Source organism: Heptranchias perlo, chromosome 20 (assembly GCF_035084215.1).
Source record: "Heptranchias perlo isolate sHepPer1 chromosome 20, sHepPer1.hap1, whole genome shotgun sequence".
NCBI lineage: Eukaryota > Metazoa > Chordata > Chondrichthyes > Hexanchiformes > Hexanchidae > Heptranchias > Heptranchias perlo.
The window spans coordinates 25,992,623-26,000,411 of NC_090344.1; the positions used below are offsets into that span (position 1 = coordinate 25,992,623).

The window sequence follows — 7,789 nt, forward strand, 5'->3', positions numbered from 1 at the left end:
TGTGAAGTAAATATTTAGCAATTCTGCTATTTCCTGATATTCAATTACAATATCACCTCCATCTGTCTTTAAAGGGCCCACATTACTCTTAGTCACCCTTCTTTCTCTTCATGTACTGGTAAAAATCTTGATTGTTGTCCTCATTTTCCCTCACAGGTTTTTCTCCTTTTCCCTGATTGTTCCTCTTCCGGTTTTTAGTTTCAGCACCGCAAGAAATAATACTTTGCAATAAAGTTCGGCTCATTAGTTCTTTACTGTCAGAGAGAGAATTGTCTGATCCCCTAATTTATTTAATGTAACAAACACAAGCACACATAATCATCGGTGTATCAATGCACTGATGGATGCACAAAGATAAACACAGCGAAAAAATGCAGGAAGTATCGGGATTCACAGGGAAACGGACAAGCGAAATCGACAAAATCAAACGGTCTGAACCCCGAACAGACAATAACGTGTCGCTGATAGATGTTATTGAGAGGAGGTGTGAATAAGTTGTCACCAATTGGCGCTGTGGCTTAGCTGGTTAAAGCATCTGTCTAGTAAACAGGGGATCCTGGGTTCAACTCCCAGCAGTGCCTTATGCAACTTATTATTTTCACCTAATTTGTGGAATGAAGCGACAAAATTACGCTGTGGTGTTTGGATTTGTTCAGGTTTCAGGCGGGAACAGATATCAAGATGACTGCTCAAAACCGCACTTTCATTATTCAGACAGACCTCTCATTGAATGTGTCTCCAACACGTTCTTGTTTCTGGTCTCGTTGGGGTCGGGGTATAATTCACGATTTGAAGTTTAAACCCGGAAGTAGTCCTAATTCTGACCGAGACTTGTGATCTTGACCAGCGGTGCAAACTTTTGCAAACTGGAAAATGAAAGTTCCCAAATCACTCCACCTGAATCCCCGGGCCCTGACGACATATATCCCAGGCTGTTAATAGAAGCAAGGAAGGAAATAGCGGAGGCTCTGATCATCGTTTTCCAATCCTCCCTGGTTCCAGGTGTGATGCCGAAGGATTGGAGGACTGCTAAAGATGTACCGTTGTTTAAAAGGGAGAAAGAGATCGATCGAGTAATTACTGGCCAGTCAGAATAACCTCGGTCAGGCTGAAGGTATTCCATTAAATCTACACTGTACTTCCTCCACAGCCAATACTGGGAGGAGGGGACTCTTGACTGACAAGCCTCAGATACACCAGGAGAGCAAACCCACGCTCTCTCTTATTCCTGGGATGTGCTACTTTTGAAAAAAAAAGTGAGTATCTCTATACCTTTAAACTCTCTGTCTCTCTGCACAGCATTGAAAGTGTATTGTAGGACGGTGTGAGTGTCTTGATACCTTTAAACTCTCTGTTTCACTGAACAGCATTGACAGTGGATTGTAGGACGGTGTGATTGTCATTATACCTTTAAACTCTCTGTTTCACTGCACAGCATTGACAGTGTATTGTAGGACGGTGTGAGTGTCTCTCTACCTTTAAACTCTCTGTTTCACTGCACAGCATTGACAGTGTATTGTAGGACGGTATGAATGGGATGAGGGTCTGTGGGGCGAAGTGTAGCCGATTGGGAGCAGCGCCCATTTGCGGGCTGAGTATTGCACGCTTGATTTTGTCTCTCCCTTCTATCTTTCTTTCTCTCTTTCTTCCTTTCACCTCCCTCTCTCCCATTCTTTCTTTCACTCTCATTTCATTCCTCTTATTTCGTGCTTTTTCTTTCTGCCCCAGCACCTTTGTCTGTATCCTGTTTTTGTTCTCTCACGTGTCTCTGTTGGATGATCCAAAATTCAGACCCGCCGCTGCCTCCAGCTTTTTCTTCCTTCCACAATCATGGTCTATTTCATTGAGACTTTACTGCGGCCTTGCCTACTCTAACACTCACTTTCACATTCTTACACCTTTAAGTTTGCACTGCATCGACCGCTGTTTCTCGGGGGCACATGTCCCGTTCGCATCAATGTTCATTTGTGCCTTGAAACCAGTCGATACATTTCGATCTGCTCCAGAGACAAGCTCAAAGAAAGCAGGGCTGGCATTCGGAAGGACAGCGCATACTTTTCCGTGAAATTTCCATGGGGTATCTTGTGACACGGGGCATGTTAACTGAACAACTGGGTTTTGTTTCCATGGTCGTTCGCGCTTTTCCCCGAGCAGTTGATTTGCGGTGGAGACGGGCGGCGCGACATAGCTGCGAAAGACGGATGAAAGCTGCACTTTTAGCAATCTGGGCGGTGCAGGAAAGTCGGAAATGTTCCGCTTGATCGTAATAGGTCTGTGGAAATGTCCGATTGTAAAGGAATGAGGAGAAATGAAAAGAGTGGCAATGGTGAAAAAGTGTCGATTACAGGAGGTTGGCCGTGAGCGAAAGGTCCTTTGAATGTTCGTCGCGGAGGGGATTTTGTTCCGAAACCGCAGACTTTAAGCGCGTGGGGAAAGTGAAGTTGGAGCTTTGTCCTTGGGTCAAATTGGGTGTTTTCAGGAAAACGGCCATTGTGAAATCACAAGAATGAAAACAGAAAATGCTGAAAACGCTGAGCAGGTCAGGCAGCACCTGTGGCGAAAGAACCAGAGGTAATGTTTCAGCTTGATGACTTTTGTCATCCGAACTGAATGGTTTGCCGTGTGTGAGTCGCTTTGTTGTCTAAGATGCTGACTTCCATTTCTGAATTATGTAGGTGCGAATCGCACTGCTGCCAAAATTTGTAGAGCTTTTCATTTTGGCCGCCTCACCAAAAACCCTTCATTGGTAAGAAGTGCTTTTCCGCATTGCTGGTTTACACGTGTTTGAACAATTCAGCAAAGTCTGGATTGCCACCCAACTGTATCTTACACGGAGGTGTTGGGAGTGTAAGGGGTGATCGACGTGAAGTTTCAACCAATGTGCACAATGGCGCCCTGGTGAACCGAGTACCTCTTATAGTCAGTATAATATAAAAGATATGCACCATAATTATGAATTTCTTCTTTGCATCACACTAAGATTTATTATCAGAGAATGTACATGATCAGGTCGATTTACGTCACGCTCCGGTCGCTTTGCATCGCCTCCGACAAATAGAATAGAATCAAAGAAAGGTCACAGCACGAAAAGAGGCCATTCGGCAGATTGAGTCCGTGCCGGCTCTCTACAAGTGCAATCCAGACAGACCCACTCCCCCACCCTTTCCCTGTTGCCCTGTATTTTCTTTCGTTTCAAATACTTATCCAGTTCCTTATTGAAGACAATTATTGAATCTGCCCCCACCACCCCCTCGGGCGGTGTATTCCAAACCCTAAACACTCGCTGTGCAGAAAAGTTTTTCCTCATGCCACCTTTGGTTCTTTTGCCAAACACCTTAAATCTATGTTATCTGGTCCTTGAACCTTCCACCAATAGGAACAGTTTATCTCTTTCTACTCTGTCCAGATCCTTCATCATTTTGAATACCTCTATTAAATCTCCTCGTAACCGTCTCTGTTCCAAGCAGAACAACCCCAGCTTCTCCAATCTATCCATGAAACTTATGCCCCTCATCCCTGGAATCTTTACAGTAAATCTCTTCTGTGGGGATTCGGTATTAACATCACCGAATCCCCCACCATTAACATACTATTGGTTACCATTAACCAGAAACTTAACTGGACCAGCCACATGAATACTATGGTTACAAAAGCAGTTCAGAGGCTGGATATTATGCGGCGAGTGAATCACCTTATAATTTCCAAAAGCCGTTCAACCATCTATAAGGCGCAAGTTGAGTGAGTTGGAATAATCATGTGATGGCCATCGACCTGAAACGTTAACTCTGTTTCTATGTTTAAAGATTCTGCCTCACCTGCTGAGGATATACACATTTACAGTTTTGATTTCAGGTTGGCAACGTAGCCAGTATTTTAATTTTGAATAAAGGGGCTTTCGCATATTTTTGCGTGCGACGAGGTGACCGAGAGGTTAAGGCGATGGACTGTTAATCCATTGTGCTGTGCACGCGTGGGTTTGAGTCCCATCCTCGTCGTTATTGTGTTTAAGTTTTGTTTCTCTCCTTCAATCCACACAGAACGTCTGGTCAAAGTCCCATCCTTCTCGAAACGGCAGACAGAGGGTTTTGCATTATTTGCTGAAATCAGCAACAGTTCCTTCCAGGAAGGTGTTGAGATTGTAAGGTCGCGAAGTATCAGATTGTACAGTGGTGTCATTGTAAAAAGAGTAAATCTTATGTTCAACCTAAGAGAAACGTATGTACCATCATGATGATTTATGTCCGGATCATTCAGTGTCTGTGTCTGTTAAAAAGGGATGTGCTATAAGCCCCGGATCATTCTGTGTGCGTTTTACCCGATTTTCTTGATACCTTTTTCCTTCTGAACTGAAATGACGATCCTCTCTCGAGAAGAAGGTTCACCGCCTGCTTCGGGCAACTGGTTGGAAAAGTAACAAAAACTGATGAGGCCAAGTTCATTCCGCTGGACTTCCATTCCAATCTCCGCACTCTATCCCCCATTCAGACCCACCCCCGCCTGGACATTATAAGCTGCGATATTCATAAGGGAATGGAGAAGCCGAATATCACGGTTATAATTTTCTTGGTTGTTCAACGCTGAATAGCATCAATTACAATGATTCAGAAGGTAATCATCGAATCATAGAATCTTACAGCACAGAAGGAGGCCATTCGGCCGTCGTGCCAGTGTCGGCTTTTTCGAAGACCTTTCCAAATTAGACCCACACCCCAGATTGTTCCCAATAATGCTGCAAATTAGTCCTCTTCAATTATGTCCAATTGCCTTTTGAATGATCCCATGGAATCGGCTTCCACCATCCTTTCAGGAAGTGCGTTCCAGATCTTATCAACCTTCTGTGTGAAAAAAATTCTCCTCAATTCCCCTCTCGTTCTTTTCCCAATTATTTTAAATCTGTGATCTCTGGTGACCGATCCACTTGCCAGACGGAAACACTTTCTCCCTACTTGCTCTTTCAAAACCCCTCACTATTTTGAATATCTCTATTAGGTCTCCCGTTAACCATCTCTGCTGTAAGGAGAACAATCCCAGCTTCTCCAATCTTTCCATTTTACCGAAGTCCCTCATCACTGGTATCATCCAGGTCAACCTGCTTTGAATCCTCTTCAATGCCTTTTTATCCTAAAGTGCAGTGCCCAGACCTGTACAAAATACTTCAGCTGAGGCCGAACCACTGATTTGTAAGGATTGGTATGATTTCCTTTTTTGTATTCAATGCCCCGATTTACAAAGCCAAGTATCCCATACACTTTCTTAACCGCCTTATCAACTTGCCCTGTTTTATGAATATGAAATCCCAGGTCCCTCTGCTCTTGGAACCCCCATAAATTGTTCCATTTAGATTATACTGCCTCTCCATGTTCTTCATCCAAAAGTGCATCACTTCACACTGATAGGCGTTAAATCTGTCACGTGACTGACCGTTTCACCAGTCCATCTGTGTCCTCCTGAAGTCTGCTATTATCTTCGTCACTATTTACTCCGTTGCCAAGTTTTGTATCATCCGCAAACTTTGAAATTGTACTCCCTATTCCCACATCCAAGTCATTTAAATATAACATGAAAAGCAATAGTCCTGATGCCGACCCCTGGGGGATTCCACTGCATATTTCTCCCCAGTCAGAAAAACATCCGTTCACCACTAACCTCTGCCTCCTATCCCTCAGCCTATTACTTGCCCACGTTACCACCGACCCTTTAATCCCACGTGCTTCTAGTTTTCGAATATGTCTGTTATGTATTAATTTCTAAAATGTGTCCTGAAAATAACTGTAACCCAGTAATTGTATTGTTAAACAATGAGAATACAGATATTAAGACCGAGTGATCGATCGGGTTCATTCCCATTACCCGAAGGTGATGGGACCCGAGGAGGGGAAATCCCATCTCGGTTTATATTTTCCGCAAACGGAGACGGAAAATAGCAAAACTCATTCCGTCGAAATCCAACAATTGGACGAAGATCCGACAAGCCTTTTCCCATCCGGGGTTTCCAGACCTGGCCGTTGAAGGAAGCTTGATAAGTCCATTAGGGAGCAACACCGAAAGTGAAGAAACGCAGAGACAGAGAGATACATGAAACGAAAAATAGTATAAATCTCCAATTGTGTGATTGAGCAGAATTTAAGCTGCAGCTTAAAGGAAATTCTTCGCATGTCGTGAAATCTTAGAGGTGAACATAGGGCTGGATTATAACTTTATTTCTGAGAGAAGTAAACACTGCCTGGTAACTACAGCTCTTATTGATTTAACCATTTTACAGTGGCGGTGTGAAGTGATTTCGAATCTCAGTGAATTTCAAGACCATGCTTGATCCACTCGTTTGGTCACCCACAGGTAGCACGCGGTTGGAGACTGCGCAGGCTCATCACAGGAACTCTGCCAGACTGCATGTTCCAGACTTGTATCCAACGCTACACGTGCAGCCTGCAGCCGTGTTTGCATTGGTGGTTCAGGGTCGAACCCTCGCCTGCCGGTGGGAAACCAGGGGTTTGGTTCCAGGCCAATGCAGCTTCCTTTACCTTTTGCATCTGTACCCATGAGATCGCCTGAATTGGGATAAATTCATGTGCCGGCTTCAATCTGTACAACTTCTTGAAAGATTATCTTCATTTCGTCTACGTGTCTTTCATGGACAAACCCTCTGCATTCTGCCCTCTGGTGTTCAAACATGCTCTGCTGCAGATAAGTCAAACCTGCCTTTTGCATCGCTGATAAGATGTGAGAAGCCAATTGGTGATTTTTGAGCAAAAACGGGGACACATCAGGGGTCATCCGGGATTTGAGCCAGTAAAACTCCCTGAGCGAGAATCAGATCCAAAGTCCAACTGGCAACAGAGCCGTGCAGCCAGTGTAAAATTTCGCTGCCACGCAGCCGATCCGCCATCCTTTCAGAACACCATGGCCATTCAAACTCGCTTTCTTGTCCGATATACCGTGTGGAGTAATTTCAGGTTCTACACTAATTATTTCAAATCAACAATATTAGTCTCTCTTTATCAAAATCGTTTTGAATCGACGACTTTTATTATCAAGTAACACTTTACAGAATGAATTACTCTGAAACGACATTGTCGTCTGTCTCGGCACCGTCATAGTTTACACTCTACGATACGTATACTTTACTCAAATTGCTGCTTTCATTCACTATGAGAGCGAACAGCCATGAATGTGGATACATTAGCTATGAATTTATCAGCTGGGTTGTACCTTTCCTTTTCCTACTGTCTCAGTCTTTTTTTTTTCTTTACCCTTCTCTGCTATTGTTGCCGGTTCGATCAGCCATCGCCGATCAAGGAAGCCTGAGAAGTCCATCGGGGACAACACAGAGAGAGACAAGAGACAGAGACAGGGAGAGAAAGAGAGATGCATGCAAAGAAAATAAAGAGTATAAATGTCAGGTTTTGCAAACTACCAGAATTTAAGTTACAGACTGGGAGAGATTCCTTCTCTGGTCTTGAAATCTTGCAAGAGAAGATCTGACACTAATTAAAAGCACCCGCCACGCTGGAGAATCTCTCATTCTTGGAGGGAGATAAATGCGGACAATTAATTCCAATTAATCTATTTCTGCATTGAAGGGATCTTTAAACAGTCGCTCTGCGAGCAGATTTCAAACCTGGGCAGGAAAACCTCAATTGAATTTTGAGTCCAACGCTTTAAACACTCGGCCACCGCAGCTGTAAACGGCATGTTCATTCAGATCGGATTCCAAATGGACACATGCTGCTGTTACAAACGCGCGCATTGATGGTGCTTGGGGTCGAATTCTTACTTGTTACGCTGGAGA

General features: G+C 43.9%; 2 non-coding genes across 2 annotated transcripts; both read left to right on the top strand.

Annotated features, from left to right (window-relative positions):
* Window positions 1-507: 507 nt before the first annotated feature.
* On the top strand, window positions 508-581 carry trnat-agu (transfer RNA threonine (anticodon AGU)). The gene has a single exon. It is a non-coding gene; the product is annotated as a tRNA-Thr (tRNA).
* Window positions 582-3,913: 3,332 nt separating this feature from the next.
* On the top strand, window positions 3,914-3,995 carry trnan-guu (transfer RNA asparagine (anticodon GUU)). Its single transcript has one exon. It is a non-coding gene; the product is annotated as a tRNA-Asn (tRNA).
* Window positions 3,996-7,789: the final 3,794 nt, after the last annotated feature.